The sequence below is a fragment of the Panthera leo genome, chromosome A3 (genome assembly GCF_018350215.1).
Source record: "Panthera leo isolate Ple1 chromosome A3, P.leo_Ple1_pat1.1, whole genome shotgun sequence".
Lineage (NCBI taxonomy): Eukaryota > Metazoa > Chordata > Mammalia > Carnivora > Felidae > Panthera > Panthera leo.
Genome location: NC_056681.1, coordinates 13,663,941 through 13,682,926, shown reverse-complemented (window position 1 = coordinate 13,682,926; position 18,986 = coordinate 13,663,941). Strand labels below are relative to the sequence as shown.

Here is an 18,986-nt window from a genome sequence, read left to right as displayed (position 1 = left end):
TCGCCCGGTGACTTTAGCATCTAATGAAGAGCCCGGTGGCTTCTGACCGTGTGCCTCAGTTTGCTCCTCCGAACAATGAGGATAACAGTGGTCTCGAAGGGATGCTTGTTGCGAGGATCAGTACTTGGCATACAATGAACGCTAGGTAAAGGTTAGATACTACTGGACGAAGGCAAGTGTGACAAGATTGAGGGCAGGGCTGAGGCTGCGCTCCAACGCTCCGGAACCCGCCGCGGCTCCCAGGCGGCGAGCCAGGGACGCCGGCCTGGGGGTCCTCCCCGCCACGCCCTCGCGCCGCGCGAGCGCGGCCGGGCGGGGGCACCCAGCGCCCAGGCCGCGCAAGGCCCCCTGGGACCGGTAGTGCTGGGCGTGGCCTCGGGACTACATATCCCGGAGGCCCCCGCGTCGCGGCTCCAGCCGCTGCCGCCTCAGCCTCCACACAGCGACGGCGGCGGCCGCGGCGGCTGAGTCGGTGGCGGCGGCGGTGGCGGCGGCTGCGGGCTGAGCGGCGAGTTTCCGATTTAAAGCTGAGCTGCGAGGAAAATGGCGGCGGGCGGTGAGTGGAGATAAAGGAGGAGCGGCGGCGGGCGAGGGGGTGGAGTGCGAGGCGGGGGTGAAGAGGGCGAGTCCCCGGGTTGCCGCGAGCCGGCGGCTTTGCGGCTCCGCGGAGGCGCTGAGGGGCGCGCCGAGCGGGGGGCGCGCTGAGATAGTTTTGGGGTGTCGGGGCCGCGCCGCTTCCCCGCAGCCCGGGGCGGCCCCGCGGCCGGAGGAGGGGACTTGAGGTGGGGCGGCAGCCGGCTTGGGAGTCGGAGGGGGTCCCCGCGCGGAGGGGTCACCCCGAGGAGTTTCGGGGTGGGGGGGGGACCGCGGGGGCCCACTTTTCCCCTCCTGTCCCTGAAGTTTTGTCTTTCCCCAGCCCTTGGGGCTGCTTCAGGAAGCTCCCCGCGTCCGCCTCCCGCTGCCTCGGCTCCTTCGCAGTTATTCGGAGGAATTAGGGGGCGGGGGCAGCGGCGCAGACCCCACGACCCCCACCCCAGCCTCCAGGTCGCACCCAGAATCGGGTTGCGTTTTGTTGCTGTGTTTCCTCCCGCACCGGGGCATTTTTAATATTTGAACTCGAATGATCGGCGGAATTTCATTTTGGGCACGGGGAGGTTCTCCGCAGTTTTCTCGCTAAAAAGGCATTTTGCTACCTCCGCTGTGAAGGTTGGGAAATGGCAAGTGGGAAGTTGGTAGATCAAATTTGGGGTTTGGCTGTCTTCGTCAGGACTGTTTTTTCTCCCCCCCCCACCCCCCCATCTCGAATCTTACGTACGTTGATGGAGTTTGTAATGATTTAAATTGTCTTGCACATGCCTTAAAAAAAAAAAAAAAAAAAAAAGATGATCCATGAGTCGTTGGGAGGCTTAGTTGCTCCCAGTTTGAGGGCACTCGGGGTGGAAAAGTTAACCAAAAGAGCAGTGGTGAGAGCGAGAAAGCATCGTCTCGAAATCTCATAAAACAGGAGGAGTTTGGGATTCCAAAATGGAATGACACGAAAGGCATGAAATTGTCCCGAAGTCGAAACTCAACCCCCCCCCCCCCCGCCCAGCCCCCCGCCCCCCGCCCCGTCTCGAAGGCGAAGACTTCCTTTTTTGCAGTTTTTGAGCAGCGCTTCAAAGCCAACCTGTTTTTGTTATTAAGCCTGTACCGTAAAGAAACCGGAAGGCGAGTACCAGCTGTCTTGCTGCAGTGGTTTTTTAAATGGAGTTGAATGAGATGAGCGAGTGGTAGCGGTGTTGAGGGAGATTGCTGGATCTCCGGGTTTAAATGCCCGGCCTCGGACCCACCTAACTGGTCCCTGGCTGCAAGAAAGCTTCAGTATTTGTTGCAGCAGGTTGTAGAGAGGATGATGGAAAAGACAAAAACCAAACCCCAAACGTGGGTCTTGTGAATGCCGCATACGCTGAAACGTGAAATGGAGATCTGGAAGTTCGTGAAATATTTGTTCTTGAGAAACATTTGAATTACTGCCCTGTTTAGAATAGGTTATACCAGATACGATACCCAACTGGAAAAAGGTCCACAAGCGTTGAAAAATGAGTGTCTCCTGTGAACCCTCCAGTTCCGGCTCCTCGGAGGCAGTGGCTGTTGCCGGTTTCTGGAGTATCCTTGGTCTTTGGAATAATTATTTTAAGATTTTTATTTGAAACATAACCCTTGCTGGGCACCCAAGGCAGGAAAATAAGATGAACAGAAGAAAGGGAAAATGTGGCGGGAATATTGTTTTCTTTTCACTGTCTTGAACAAATGTTGATAGCTGTTAGAAAAAGCTTCTGAACTTACTGCTGATGTTGCCTTATGCACTGACACCCTTAAAGAAGTAACAATCTGTGGGGCTTGAGGATGAGGAACGGCTGCCAGGGTGCATTGTTTGTATGTAAGATGAAGCCTCTGTTTGTAACATGTAAAATGATATTGAACACTATAGCTCCTGTCACTGGAGGTTGCTTCAGGTTCTGCATTTAAATGAGCAGTAATCTAGGTTGCCTGTGATCCTAAATTACAGTGGTATTTTATATATTGATAGAAGTGACTTAATTGTCCAATCAGCATTAAAAAAGAGGCATATGCCAGCTTCTAGTTTATAGAACTACATTTTGAACATGACTGTAGAATAAGTGGGTTGCTATGATGTTTCTAGAGCGGTTGCAGGAAATATTTCTACCATAAAATATTCCTTACCTACAGAGACTTCGAGAATGCAGACACAACCCCAGCATAATTAACAGGATTTCTATTTTTGTAAGTTCTAGAATGCTGGTTTTAAATTTACCAACACTACAGTTCATTAAAGAAATTCAGTAATACTAGAGTTTAGATGGTTAGGGATTGCATTAAATAATTTCACTATATTTTGACATTGAGTAAACTGTGCATCCCCTCCCCCCACCCCCCATAAGAGTTATTTTTCATATCAGGGATATATTCTTAATCCCTGTATAAGAATTATTTCTCTAAATTGCCCCTCACTCCCTAGACAAACAAATTAGAATTCATTCAGTAAGGAGTGTACTGCAGGACCCTGGATCCTTTTTCTGGGAGATGCTAAATAAATAGTTTTTGAAATGGTTACTTACTAAAGCCTTCTTGACTGGTGTTTTGAAATAAACTTCAGGGACATATTAAAGATGAGGGTTTTTTTTTTTTTTTAATTCTTTTGTGTGTTAACTGATTCTAGAATCTTTTAAAGAGGAGTATGTTTTTTGAGAAGTCTTTAAACAAATAATTTAAAAATAATTCAGACAATAAGGTAAGATATAAACCCAAATTGGTGTTCAAATAAATGGCTTTAGTGTTTCTTTTTCAGTTTTTTAGAATATATAATTTCAAGCCCCGGCCTGAGGATGTAGACTACTTTCAAAAACTTGATTTTTGTAAAAACTTGATTTTTGTAAGTTTAGAATGAGTATAGCCTCCAGTGGCTGTTTGTCTACAATGGAAAGCGACCACAATTTAATGCAGTTGTTACTTTAATGTTACCTAGGACTAGAAGGAGTTGTTGATCATGTTGAAGAGTTTCTCATGTAGTTTCTCATAGGTTAAACCAGAGAGTACCTGTCCCAGTTTGGTTTGAACTTATTAAATACCCTGTAGTGTAAAATATTCTGTTTTTGTTTTTTCATTATCGAGGGTTTAAAGCTCTGGGAGCAGAAAATTAGTATTGGAAACGTATCTTAACTTTTCTTCTTTCTCATAGTTCAACAGATTAAAGAAATAGGTAACTGCATGTTAGTTTAGATCCACAGGGATAGTATGGAGATTGAATGCTGCAGTAAAATGTAGGCATTTTCTTCCATTTTATTGAGTGCTTTTTGGGGGTGGGGGAGGGGATCACAAAATGAACATTTCTCAGTAAAAGTGGAGGAGGGGCTGTATTGTAATGAGGCTTATTCCTTCTTTTTGTTAGTGTTTGCTGCGTAAATTCATTTAGCCCATTGGTTTTCTGATAGAGTTTCTGGGAGATTATTTTGGGTTAAAGGGTGCAGTTTATCCAGAGTCTAACCTTATTTCCACTCCTAACAAATGACGGAATTGACTTGAATTTAATCGCCGTTCCCTTTCCTACCTTCTGGTGGGGAGTTAAATGAACAGGAAAATGGCCAGAAGATACACAGCAGGAGTTGAAAGGAAGACCTGCACTGTCTAGGAGGCTGATTTATCCACAAACTGGATAATCTTCTTAGACTACATACTGCCAGTTCCCAACTTTGTCAGCATTAACTCAGTTTGGTAGGTTCTGCTGGCCTAGGTCAATTTACAGGGGGGGCAGTAATAAAGGTTTATTTAACTGTAATAAATTTTGTGGCCTAGAGGCAAAGGAAAGAAGTCTGACCTATCTGGCAAATGGGCTTTACCTATTTCAAAGAATATTTTAAGAGCAAATGTACTAGTCTTTTCTGTTAGTATTTTTTCCTATCTTTCATTATGAACGTCTGTGTCCTATTTTTTCTTTTCCATTGATATTTTTTACCGATATGTTCGGGGAAAGAGTGACTTTTTTTTTTTTTTTTTGAGTGTAAAAAAATTTTTTTTTGTATGCTGTCCACCTATGAAGGTATTCTTCTGAAATGTTTAATTTCTTTGATTGGAGGTTAAGAGTGAGGGTTCTGAAGTTTCAGTTTTTGGAAACTAGGCTGATTAGATTACTAAATTTAACTCTTTATCATCCATGTAAGGATGAAAAGGGAATATTGGCATGGGTACCACATAGTAATGGATAATCTACTGCTCCCTGGGGCTTTGCTTTTGGTAGCTATAGCAGCTGAGTGGGAGTAGTAGATGGATAGATGGGAAAAGACTGCAGAACTCAGCATAATCCTCAATTAGGATAAGCCTCATGGTTAATTGAATGTTGAGTGCACAGGTTAAATCCCATTATAACAAACTCCAGGGGACTAGCTAAATTATTTTGTTGTACTGGGATTGAACTTTTTTGAATATTGTTTGAAATAAATTAGTCTTTTTGTTTTTGTTAGAGGTGTTAGAAAAATTTTTATGTATTGTAACAATTTGAGAAGTTGTTACTCATGAACCAATGTGTCCAAGGTTTAATTTTAATGCTTTTGCCTTTAAAAAGGAAATAACTCATGTTGAACGGGGCATATACTTTATCCCCCGCCCCCCCATGCTCCCACATCTAGGTCTGTGTCTAGAGTAGCTCCATTGGTTTATTTCAACAACCAAATACATTTATAGGTACTGCTGCCACCATTAAAGTGTGGTCAGAGGAAATGGGAAATTCCCCATGTTTCCAGGTGACTGCTGCTGGTAATTTTTTCTTCCCTTGATAACTTTTTAAAATAAATGAATATACTTCACTCTTGTGAACTTTACTTTTTGGTAATAATTAAGGTAGCCCTTTTCCGCTGATCCCAGTGTAGTTGGTGACAGAGATCTATATGGTTTAAAAAAAAAAGTGATGGTAGTATTGTAGTTATAAATGTGGAATTTTTCAGAAACAGGATTAGTATACATATGAGAAAAATTAGTATTATGCTTGGCCAGAAATACACTTTTTTTTTTTTTTTTTTTTTTCCTGTCTTGTATTTTCAGATCGGTGTTTGAGAAACTTCAGGTGTTTATATCCCACCTTCATATCTAAGGCTAGCGTTTTTAGTTTGCTTAGAGAGTGTTGATTGGGTGCAGCAAGACATTTTTGAAGTCATTCTTTTAAATAGATGTTCCATGAAGGAGGGAAAATCTGAAAGAGGGAATTTCAAAGCAACCCAAGCAGTGTTTTGAAAGTTCTCGAGTCAAGAATAATGACTGGCCAGTAGGCAGGAAGCCTGCAGTTGTATTGTGGTATTGTGCCTCCAGCTGACGCATTTGAGAACTTGAGTACAAAAGAGGAGAAAGCGTGGGGAGGGGAAGAAAGAGTTTTAACAACAACAAAAAGAGGGGGGTGGGGGAGACTTTTAGAGTAAATACTCTCTGCTTTTCTGTTTAAGTGAAATCTAAACCAAATTATTTTTACTTTGAGAGGAAATGTTTGTTTATCATAATCTAAATGGCCTAAACTGACATTTTTATACATGAGAGTTAGTTGTTACTGGTGGAAAGAGCAGCATGATCATACACTCAGTTTTAAAACAACTTGAATAAAAAAAAAAAAAATCTCGGGGAATCTGGCTGATTCAGTGGGAAGAGCATGCTTGATCTCCAGTTCATGAGTTCGAGGCCCACGTTGGGTGTGGAGATGACTAAAAAATAAATAAACCTGAAAAAAATCTACACACGAAAACTTTTGGATAGTGCCCCCTTTTGTTACCTAATCAGTATGATTTGTTGGCCTGTTACTTTGAAAATGATACTTGTGAAGAAGAGTTGAGAACAGTTTGCAAGCTAGTATTGTAAGCTTCATGCAAATCAATCTCAAGACATTCCTTAAAATTTATAAAACAAAGGGGGTGGAATATGTGATCTCCAAAGTTCATTATATTGGAGAATTCTATAAACTTAAAGCATTGTATAGATATGTAGAATGGTCTTATATTTAAATTTTGTTGGTCAAACATTAAATGGGTTAAGCTCTTTGTATCAGATAATGGTAACCTTTCAGTGCTGACTCATGAGTTGGGCGATGGGATGATTTTTGAGCTCCTGACTTCATAGTGGGTGCTACAAGCTGCAAAGTGCGCTCTTGCACATATGTGTCTGGGGAAGGGGGAGGGGGAGGGGGAGAGAATTTTTCAACCCCCTCCTTCTCTTGTAAGAAAACGAAGTCATATTTTTCTTTACTCTCAGTAAAGCTGTCATCAGTGGAATGGATTATTGAATTTAAGTCACTCTGTAGAGTAGCTATATCAGCTTGATTTTGTTTCCAGATTGAAATTTGGCAACTTTATTTGAAAATGTTTTAAGGATTACCCAGTATTCTTTTCACCAGATTGTGTCTTTAGTCTAAACACCTTCTGCTCCATCCAAGCTCATCTCTTTTCCTCTTTTACCTGTCTGGTGGTGGTTGTGTTTTTATAAGACTTTCATCCCAGTGAACACAGTTGGCCCCATTGCTGTCAGAGCAAGTCCTTGGCTGCATCCAGGAAAATCTAACTTCGCCAGTGAGAAAAATAACTCCACACATACGTTGCATCCATTGGAGTGCCAGTTGTATAGTCTTCATATACTAAGACGGGACTATCACTGTATTAAGATTTAAGAATAATCTCACCAGGCATCAGTACAGTGAGTTCAGGAAGCTACTTTCAAAGCACACAGCCACATCTAGTCTCATTTAAGTAAATTTCCCAGACCACCACAACTGAAAATCCAGTTCTAGAATATGGTAGAAGCCTTAGGTGTAGGGAAACCAAGTTAGGTGAACCTGGAATTGTGAACTTGTCCGATAAACTCCACTTTTCTGTTTCTTTGTTTAAAGTATGAAATACCTCCCACATGTTAATTCTTTTTTTAAGTTTTATTAATTTTGAGGGAGAGTGTGAGTGCGTGCACGAGTGGGGGAGGGGCAGAGAGAGGAAGAGAGAATCCTCAGAGATTGGGGTGGGGGGAGGGGGAGATCATGACCTGAGCCCTGAGCCAAAATCAAGAGATGCTTAACTGACTGAGCCACCCAGGCACGCCTCCCCCGTGTTACTTTTTAAACTGACTTTTCGTACCAGCATTCAGCATTCTGTTAGCTATGAGGCCCCGAGCTTTAATCATCTTTAATTTGCTACTGTTTGGCGGTTGCCCACTCCCCCATACACACATACTTAACCAGTGTTTATTAAGCTTGTAGTGTTGAAGGCGCTGTGAGAGTTAATAAGGTTTTGACCTCCAAGTGCACACAATCAATCAGGTATTCACATCACTTCAGTATGAGGCAATTTATTTTGCTTATAAAGATCAAGAAGAAGTTCAGAGGAGGAAAGGACTACTTCTGACCAGGTGATGAGAATGCAAGACTTTGAAGAATGAGTGAGATTTTAATATGGAGACAACAGTTTCTGTTGGTGAGAAATCATTAGCAAGAGCTCAGAGGTAAGGCATTTTAAGACTTGGTCATTTAAATACTCAAATGTTAGTGGATTTGAGTAAACTGGTTTTGTTTTTGCAGAATCCTATTGATACATTTCTCTTAAATATATTTTCATTACAATTTCTAAAAGTCTAGTTCAGGCCCTTTATTTCTAGATATTTGTAATAGTTTTCAAAGTAGTCCCCATTCTTTCCCTAAGTCCTCTCTGTACTTCTTAAACATCATTTTGATTACATTTTTTGCTTAAAAATTTGCAAAGTACAATCGAAATTCCTTAACCTAATATTCAGTTTTTAATCATCGTCTTTTTAAAATCAATCTTTCCCATTTTTGTTGCCTCTTGAGTCACGCTGCTGCTTTCTGACTCTTCTCCCTTGCTATCTAACCTAGTCATTAAAGTCTAGTTCAGATCCTGTCTCATTTAAGTAAATTTCCCAGACCACCACAACTGAAAATACAGTTCTTATTTTCTGATATGAATCTTAATTATCTCTTCACATGCAAAGGAGTCTGCATTTATTGATTGGTAGGGCAGATTCAATCAGATGGTTTATTTTTGAAGTGGGCACCTTTTTTTTTTTTTTTTTTTTTTGATAAGCTTCTAAAGTCATCCATTATTTTTTCGATTATATTCATTTTAGCTGTCCCCTCCCCCAGTGCTTGGCATTTGGATATGAAAGTTTCTAAAGTTCTAACTCTCAGGTCAGCTTTTCTTTTTTTTTTTTTTAATTTAAAAAAAAATTTTTTTTTTTTAACGTTTATTTATTTTTAAGACAGAGAGAGAGCATGAACAGGGGAGGGGCAGAGAGAGAGGGAGACACAGAATCGGAAGCAGGCTCCAGGCTCTGAGCCATCAGCCCAGAGCCCGACGCGGGGCTCGAACTCCCGGATCGTGAGATCGTGACCTGAGCTGAAGTCGGACGCTTTACCGACTGAGCCACCCAGGCGCCCCCAGGTCAGCTTTTCTATCTGGAAATTGAGATAAAATTAGAGTCTTAGTCCTAAGGACCTATGTCTTCCTTACAGAGTTGTCCCAGATTAATCCTGTCCGGGCCTTAGGATTCATACTTCCCAGATGTCCTAAGACTGGACCGTCCTTCTGTGAGTTGTTCAAATGTTTTTATTCAGTACCACGGTTCTTCAAAGAATTATGCTAAGCATTGTAGGCATTAAAATCCCTTTGTGATCTAGGAGCTTATAATCTAGTTGAGAAATAAGGATAACTGAAAAAACATAGTTGCAACAACATAAGTAAGTGGCTCAGAAGTTCAGAGGAGGAAAAGGTCATTTTCAACTAGAATTGTTAGGGAAAACTTCTTGGAGGAGATGGAGTAGATCTAAACGGAATTAATTGCTGTTTCTGATCTCTCTTTCCCACATCTTTTAATATGTAGTGCTTAGTACAATAAAAAAATTGTGTATATATATATATATATATATATATATATATATACACACACACATTATTTTAAACTAAAAAGGCATAAACATGGTAGAGTTTAAACATTACAAAAAGGGGTGTGTGTGTGTGTGTGTGTGTGTGTGTGTGTATACACACATATCTTGAAAAAGTAAGGATCATGGTCCCCCAGGTCTTTGGTTTTTGTAGCTACTCTCCTTCCCAAAGGCAACTGCTATTAGACGATATTCTGTGCAGATAGTTATGGATGTCTCTCCATTGTGTGTGTGTGTGTGTGTGTGTGTGTGTGTGTGTGTGTGTGTGTGTATTTATTTATTTATTTATTTTTGAGAGAGAGAGAGAGAGAGAGAGAGAGAGAGAGAAACAGTGTGAGTAGGGGAGGGGCAGAGAGAGAAAGATACAGAATCTGAAGCAGGCCCCAGGCTCTGAGCTGTCAGCACAGAGCCTGATGTGGGGCTCAAACCCAGGAACTGAGACACCCCTATCTTTTTTTTTTTAAAGTAATCTCTACTCCCAATGTGGGGTTCTAACTCATGACCCTGAGATCTAGAGTCACATGCTGCACTGACTGAGTCAGCCAGGTGTACTTCTTATTTATCTTTCTTTTTGGTATTTATCTATCTATCTATCTGTCTGTGTGTGTATGTATGTATGTATTTAATTAAAAGTAGGCTCCGCATACAACATGGGGCTTGAACTCACCAGCCTGAGATCGAGTCGCATGCTCAACCAACTGAGCCAGCCAGGTTTCCCCTCTTATTTATCTTTTAAAAACTTATCCCATCCCAAGTTGCTTGACTGCTTGAAGGCATGAAATCTATTGTTCATTGTCTAAGATTATGAAACTAAACTCCTTCCCATGGAGTTCCCAAAGCCTTTCATAATCTGATTCTAATCTACATTTCCAGCATCATCTTATTTCTGTGTGTCTTATACTTTAGCTGCTATTAAGTTTCTCTTGTTCTGCCTTCCCTGGTCTTACCCTACTAAAAATTATCTCTCCTGTGTTCTGATTCATATTCTTAGGTATAAAAGCTAAAAGCTAGCATTTATCCAAGCTAATATGCCTGGACAGTTTTGGGTGTTTAATGTCCATTATCTCATTTAACTGTCTTTTGTACTGCAGAGCTCTTTTTTTCCCTTCCACTGAAGTCTTATACAAAACCCTATTCAAAATAGAAAATGCGATTTTATTAAAACTTATTTTCTAAGTTGAAATTTAAACTGTTTGCTGGTTGTAAAGGCAGTGAAAATGAAATTGCTGTGATGAATATAAAATTTGAAATTGGGTTCTTAACAACTATTATGGATCCAAATCCATCTCTGCTTCTAGTTTATTTCTGTATTATGAAAATCCCAACTCATACAGAGATATAGTTGTAAATGGTGTCAGTTCAAAAATATTTTTTGATATATGTAACAGGTGCACATGGGACAAATTCAAAAGGGACCAGAGGGTATGTATACAGTGCAAAGTAAGGCATCCTTCTTCAGGCGTTTCCCAGCCACCTCCCTAGCCCCTGCTCAGAGTTCTTGTTAACTGTAGAGTCATTGTTAACTCTAGATACATACATAAATGCATATGCTTAAAAGCTTTTAAGTTTAGTGAATTTCTCCTACATTTTTGGGTAAAGTATAATAAAGTGTAGCATACATTCAGGAAAATGCATAAGTACAGGCCTATAAATTTTCATAAAACAAACACACTTCTGTAATTGGCACTCAGGAGCCCTCTTCTGGATTGTGTATATTTTTTAAATGATCTTGGGGAGAGGTTTCAGGTCTGTATTTAAACTACTAAGTTCTTTCTAATGGTTACACAGCATTCCGCTGTGTAGTGGATATATCATAATTTATCCAGTTTTATATTATTACAAACAGCTGTAAGTGAATATCCTCATACGTATTTCTTTGTCCCATGTTTTGTTGTAAAGCATATAAAAATTTCTGGCAGTAGAATGCTAGAGTATTAGAGGGTATGACTTTAAGTTTTACAGGTATTGCAAGTGGCTTCCTGTTGTAGAGGTTGTAGCAAGTGCTGTATGGAAGTGCTTGTTTTCCCTATCTCGTGTGTTTCCTTTAATGCTTTTCTGCTCTCCTTTTCCTTTACAACAAAAATCAAATGTGAAAATTAAAAAAATGTAAAATAGAAAAATGTCAGGATATCAAACTGTTAGCATAGTTTAATGAGGTGGTAAACTACAATATGTTGTAACTATATATTCTGTTTAATGTGTTTAAAGATGTTTGAAATGTAAATGTACCTACTTAACATTTGTGGGTGTGTGTTACAATTTTTTATAAATTAAAAAAAATTTTTTTTAATGTTTATTTATTATTGAGAGAGAGAGAGAGAAAGAGACAGAGAGTGTGAGCAGGGGAGAAGCAGAGAGGGAGACCCAGAATGTGAAGCAGGCTCTAGGCTCTGAGCTGTCAGCACAGAGCCTGACGTGGGGCTCAAACTTGTGAACTGTGAGATCGTGACCTGAACCGTGACCTGAGCCGAAGTCAGACGCTTAACTGACTGAGCCACCCAGGTACTCTGTTTTGTTTTGTTAAAATTTTTTAGTGTTTGTTTGTTTTTGAGAGAGAGAGAGAGAGAGAGAGAGAGAGAGAGAGAGAGAGGAAGGGGGAGGGGCAGAGAGAAAGGGAGACCCAGAATGCGAAGCAGACTCTAGGCTCTGAGCTGTCAGCACAGAGCCTGACATGGGGCTCGAATTCACAGATTATGAATTCATGACCTGAGCCTAAATCTGACATTTAACCGACTGAGCTACCCAGGCGCCTCTGGGTATGTTTTTTTTTTTTTTTTTTTTTTTTAATTTGTAGAAATCTATTTTGAGGTATAATTTACTTACACTAAAATTGAACCATTTTAAGCGTGTTGTTTGTTTTGACACATGTAAACTGTTGTGTTACTACCAACCACAATCAAGGTACAGAACATTTCCATCACCCTAGAAAGTAGTATCTTGCCCATTTGTATTTAGTCCTTTTCTAGGTTTTGGAGTATTCAGTGAACCATTGTTTGGCCTTCTGTCACTATAGGTTACTTTTTTCTTTTTTTACCTTTATTGAGGTATAATTGGCATTCAGTTAATTACATATGTTTAAAGTGTATAATTTGAGTTTTGACCTAGAGGTCTACCTGTGAATCTGTTACCACAGTTACAGTAATGGAAATATCTGTTAGCTTTAGTGGACATATCCTTGTATCTCTTTATAATCTATCCCTTCCCATCTTCAGGTGATTGCTGATCAGCCTTAAGTCACTGAAGATTAGTTTACCTTTTTGGGAATTTATATAAATGGAATTCTTTGCTGTGTACTTTTTTTCCCCCTTTCGTTGTCAGATGATCCTTTACTGAAATATTTCCCTTTGTAGTTTTTTTTTTTTTTTAAGTTTATTTATTTATTTTGAGAGAGAGAGAAAGAGTGCATGCCTGTAAGTGGGTGGGGTGCAGAGAGGGACGGAGGGAGAGAATTCCAAGCAGGCTCTGTGCTGACGGCACTCGGGGCTCCATCCCAGGAACTATGAGATTGTGACCTGAGCCGAAATCAAGAGTCAGACGCCCAACTGGCTGAGCCACCTGGACGCCCCTTCCTTTGTAGTTCTTAACTAGCTGGGCATTCCACTGCTCCACTATTGATGTCATCTATGATGCCATGAGGGTGGTGGCCATTAACATTGCAGCCCATAGACTGGGTTAGTCCCCAGGATCTCTTTAATGGTTCTAGGGAGTTTCTGTGGCTAAAGATCTGTGCCTCATCTGTCAGGCAGTGTTGATAGTCTCATCAAAAGTGATTCCTGCTGTGCTTAACAGGGAATAGGCCACTCACTGTTTTTCTACTTTTTTCTGTCTCTTGGCAATCCCTTGAGGGGTTTGATAGTCAGGGAAGGGGCGGAAGGTACCATTTCATTCTGGGCCTGAATGGTCAGTTTCACCTAATCCTCATACCTTTCCAGTCACCATTTGTTTTTGTGGTGTCATTACCAACCTTTTTTGGGAGATGGGTCCAGAGGACTGATCTTGATCTCTCCGTTCAGACGAGGCACTGACTTCCTCACTGGTACACCACAGGTATATGAATTTGATCTCATTAGGGTTGAACTTAGGCGACATGATGGAGGTGGCTGATGAACCTGGGTTTGGGATGACAGAAAACAGTTGCACCTTTGTGGCATCTGAGCGGAAAGTCAAAAGTACCATGTACTTTTTTTCAAGGGGAACTGGTTTCTTTCACTTAGTACTGTATAGTTATTTTGAGATTCGTGCATGTTGTTACATATAGCAGTATATTTTTTAAAGGTTTTATTTTTAAGTGGTCTCTACACCCAACGTGGGGCTCAAATTTAGAGCCCTGAGATCAAGAGTTTTGTGCTCTACCGACTGAGTCAGCCAGCTAGCCCTCATATTATCAGTAGTTCTATTTTTTATTGCTTAGTACTATTGCCTTGCATTAGGTGTATCTCAGTTTATTTATTTATTCATCTGTTGATGAACATTTGGGTTATGTTCAGTTTTTGGTTATTAAAAATAGAGCTTCTATGACATTTTGTTTGCAAGGATTTGTGAGGACATACATAGGCTTTTATTTCTCTTGTAAATATGTAGGAATGGAATGGCTGAGTTATATACTAAGTGTATTTTTAACCTTTAAACTTTTTTAAAAAATGTTTTTGTAAAATTTATTTTTGACAGAGTCAAAGAGAGAGGGGTGATAGGATCTAAAGCAGGCTCTGTGCTAACATCAGAGAGCCTGATTTGGGGCTCAAACTCACGAACCATGAGATCATGACCTGAACTGAAGTTGGACACTTAACTGACTGAGCCACCCATGCATCCATCCCAATGCTTCAGAATTTTAAGAAACTGCCACTTGTTTCTCAAGCAGTTGTACCATCTTACATTTCTTCTAGCAGTGTATGATAGTTTTGGTTATTCTGCAGTCTCATCGACACTTGGTATGGTCAGTCTTTTTATTTTGTAAGCTTTAAAAAATTTTTAAATTTTATTTATTAAAATTTTTTAAGTTGTATTTATTTTATTAAAAAAAAATTTTTTTAATGTTTATTTATTTTGGAGACACAGAGAGACACAGCATGAGCAGGGAAGGGGCAGAGAGAGAGGGAGACACAGAATGTGAAGCAGGCTCCAGGCTCCGAGCCGTCAGCACAGAGCCCGACGCGGGGCTCGAACTCACGGACTGAGATCGTGACCTGAGCCGAAGTCGGACGCTTAACCGACCGAGCCACCCAGGCGCCCCTCGTTGTATTTATTTTAGAGAGACAGAGAGCACACATGAGCGGGGGAGAGGGGCAAAGGGAGAGAGAGAGAATCCCAGGCAGGCTCCACGCTCAGTCCTGAGCCCGACCTCACAACCCTGGGATCATGACCCAAGATTTTCAACAAAGGTGAAAAATCAAGAGCCGGGCGCTCAACTAACTGAACCACCCAGATGCCCCTGATGTTTTTATTTTTATTTTTAAGTAATCTCTACACCCAACATGGGACTCCAAGTCACAACCCCGAGATCAGGAGTCTCCTGCTGTACCTACCGAGCCAGCCAGGTACCCCAATATGGTCAGTCTTTTTAATGTTAGCCATTCTAGTGGGTATATTAGTGGTATCTCATTGTGGCTTCAATGTGAGTTTCCTTAATGACTCATGATGTTGAGCATATTTTCATGTACTTATTTAGGTGAAGTATCTGTTCATATTTTTTGCCCATTTTTAAGTTGAGTTATACGGAGGTGTAAGAGTTCTTTAGATACAGATCTTTTTTGGATATACGTTTTAGAAATGTTTAGCTTGAGACTGGTCTGCTGTTTCATTTTCGTAACTGTTTTTGGAAGAGCAAAAGTTTTTAATGTTATTGGAATTCAACTTACTGATTTTTTTTTTTTTTAATGTGTGTGTTTTCTTTTATAGTCGATACCTCTCTGTTGCATTTAAGAAATCCTAGCCCAGCCGAAGGTCATTCAGATTTTTTTCATACGCTTTCTAGAAGTTTTAAAGATTAAAAATTTTGTTTAAAATGTTTATTTTTGAGAGAGAGAGAAAGAGAGATGAGAGACACAGAGTGTGAGTGGGGGAAGGGCAGAGAGAGAGAGAGGGAGACACAGAATCTGAAGCAGGCTCCAGGGTCTCAGCTGTCAGCATAGAGCCCAGGGCTCGAACCGACAAACCACGAGATCATGACCTGAGCTGAAGTTGGATGCTTAACCGACTGAGCTACTCAGGCACCCCTTAAAGATTTTTTAAAATGTTTATTTGTTTATTTTATTTTTTAAAATATTTATTTATTTTTGAGAGACAAATACACAGTGGGGGAGGGGCAGAGAGACAGAATCCGAAGCAGGCTTCAGGCTGTGAGCTGTCAGCACACAGTCCAACGTGGGGCTCGAACCCATGAACTGTGAGATCATGACCTGAGCTGAAGTTGGAAGCTCACCCAGCTGAGCCACTCAGGCTCCCCTAATTGTTTGTTTATTTTTGAAAGAGAGACAGAGAGAGTGTGAGTGGGGTAGAGGCAGAGAGAAAGGGAGACAGAATCCCAAGCAGGCTCCTGACTCGGGTTCCAGCCTGCAAGTTGTGAGATCATGGCCTGAACCAAAACCAAGACTTGGATGTGGATGCTTAACCCACTGAGCCACCTAGGTGCTCCCTAGAAGTTTTATGGTTTAAGCCCTTGAATTTGGGTCTATGACCATTTGAGTTAATTTTTGTATATGGTGAGATAAGAGTTGAGGTTCATTTTTAAAAAAAAAATTTTTTTAATGTTTATTTTTAAGAGAGAGAGAGACCGAACACAAGCAGGGGAGGGGCAGAGAGAGAGGGAGACACAGAATCTGAATCGGGCTCTAGGTTCTGAGCTGTCAGCTGCGGGGGTTCAACCCATGAACTGTGAGATCATGACCTGAGTCAAAGTTGGATGCTCAACTAACTGAGCTGCCCAGGTGCCCCAATATATGGCTATTGAACTTTCCCAGCACCATTTGTTGAAAAGATTATACGTTTGCTATTGCATTGATTTGGCACCTTTGTTGAAAATCAATCAAATATATGCAGGTCAGTTTATCTGTCTGTCTTAACCCTTGTCTTGAAATGAGATAGGATAAATCTTCCAACTTTGTCTTCCCCTTTCCCTTTGTTTTGGTTATTCTAGGCCCTTTGCATTTCCGTATGGTTGTTAGAATCATCTGCAAAATTTCTGTTGTGTTTTGATTGTGATTGCACTGAATCAGTTGATCGATTTGGGAAGAATTGATTTCTTAAAAATGTTGTGTCTTCTGTTCCATGAACATGTTCTAGATCTGTCCATTTATTTACGTCTTTAATTTCTCTTAGTATTTTGTAGTTAGCATATAGATCTTGTCAAATTTATCACTGAGTCCTGTATTTTAAAATGTGATTGTACATATAGTATTTAAAAAATTTCAATTTTCCAGTGATTTGTTAGCATATAGAAATATGACTAACTTTTGTATTTTGTACTTTTTGTAACCGTGCTAGACTTATATTTTAGTAGTTTTTATGTAGTTTGCTTAGGATTGTATACATAGTTAATCATGTTGTTTGTGAATAATTAAAAATTTTTTAAATGTTTGTTTATTTAGAGACAGAGAGAGAGAGATAGTGAGTGGGGAGGGGTAGAGACAAAGAGGGAGGCAGAGAATCCCAAGCAGGCTCTGTGCTGTCAGCGCAGATCCCAGTGTGGGGCTCTATCTCACGAACTGTGAGATCATGACCTGAGTGAGCCGAGGTCAAGAGTTGGATGCTTAACTGACTGAGCCAACCAGGTACCCCTCTTCTCTTTTTTTAATGTTTATCAATTTATATTGAGAGAGAGAGAGAGGGAGTGTGTCTGTACACAAGGGTGTAAGGGACAGGGAGAGAGAATCCTAAGCAGGCTCTGTGCTCTTAACATAGAGCCTGACTCTGGGCTCAAACTTACAAACCCTGAGACCGTGCATGACCTGAGCCAAAATGGAGTCAGAAGCTCAACTCAACTGAGCCACCCAGGCACCCCATCTCCTCTTCTCTCTCCCCTCCCCTCCCCTCCCCTCTTGCTTTACTGTAATAACTAAAACTAATGCTTCCAGGACAATCTTGGGATTTTGATTGTTACCAATTTGATCAATTTGGGGGAATAGGTATCTTTGTCTTAGGGGTAAGCATTCAGTGTTTCACTGCTAAATAAGGTATTACTTCAAGTTCTGCTGATCTGCTTTGTGTCAGTGTATCTGCACTTTCTATTCCCCCTCTTTTTGTTACTCAGTTTTAAGGGTTTATCTTTTTTTTTTTTTTTGGGAGACCGGGCACAAGTGAGCAAGGGGCAGAGAGAGAGAGAGAGAGAGAGAGAGAGAGAGAGAATCCTATGGGGGCGGGGGGTGAGGGATGCAAGTGAGTGAGGGGCAGAGAGAGAGAGAGAGAGGGAAAAGGGAGAGAGGGAGAGGGAGGGAAGCAGGGCTTGTGTTTTACCTGAAGTGGGGCTGGAGCTCACCTGAAGCAGGGCTCAAGCTTACCTGATGTGGTACTCAAACTTGTCAACTGTGAGATCATGACCTCAGCCGAAGTCGGATGCTTAACGACTGAGCCAACCTGATGCCCCAAAGGTTTCTTTTTTTTAAATGTATATTCTGGATATACACCTTTATTAGATACATTTTACAAGTATTTTCTCTCAGTCTTTGCTAGTACAGATCTTTATTGGTGATCAGCAGTGTCTTTGTACTAATGCTCAAGTTCTTGGTCACATGTGTATTTTGGAGGAATAACAGGTGCTTTAACGCTTGAATGATAGTTATGCAAAAATGTATTATAACCCCATTTCTTAACTCATGTAAATGGAAGGAAATAAGACTGTTAACCTAGAACATATCAGTTCTTAAACATAGTAAATTTTCTATAACATTTAACTATTAAAAGTTATTTTTCATTTTGAATAGCCTGGAGCCTGATGTGTCGTTTTACCTCTTTAATAAAACTGAAACAATAAGGCTTTGTCTATTTCCCGATTTATTATTGTAGATGAAGATTAAAAACACCGAATATTGGTCTGGTATAATCCTAATGAAGAAGTTCTGAAGACCTGTGTAAAAACTGAATCTTAGCTGTGTGGGTTTGTCATTCTTCTTCCCTCCTTAACCCTTATTGAAAGACCCAGTGTTACCTGTATTAGTGTAGAGTGTATTCCGTTCTTATCAAGCTGTATTATACTGTTTTCTCTTTCTATGGTTTTTATGTTTAACTGTTCCACTGATTAGATTAGCTTTTGAATGCCTCTACTACAAGCTAATGAAAAAATACCAGCTTACAGTGTGCTATTTATCACATTTAGTTATTTATATTAAATTATTGGAACTTTAAATTGCCTTAGTATCTCCCTGGACACTTTCTTTTCCCTTTCTTGAAAAAAAAATGACCTCTCAGTTTGCTTACCAGTCCCCTCACCCAAATTTGAAGATCTATATTTTAATTCTTTTCTGTCTGAATTATTCTTTCTGTCACGCTAGAATTTTGGAATATTTTGCAATTTACATTT

The 18,986-nt window shown here is 40.6% G+C and overlaps 1 protein-coding gene across 12 annotated transcripts in view; it reads left to right on the top strand.

Annotated features, from left to right (window-relative positions):
• Positions 1–409: 409 nt before the first annotated feature.
• Positions 410–18,986, top strand: part of NCOA3 (nuclear receptor coactivator 3) — a 137,769-nt gene continuing 119,192 nt past the window's right edge. For 9 of the 12 annotated variants that reach the window (XM_042930738.1, XM_042930746.1, XM_042930743.1 and 6 more), the window contains exon 1: positions 411–556. The gene's annotated coding sequence lies outside the window, so the exon portion shown is untranslated. Of the gene's footprint in view, positions 557–18,986 lie in introns of all 12 variants that reach the window. The other 3 variants (XM_042930749.1, XM_042930748.1, XM_042930747.1) reach the window with 1 other exon arrangement.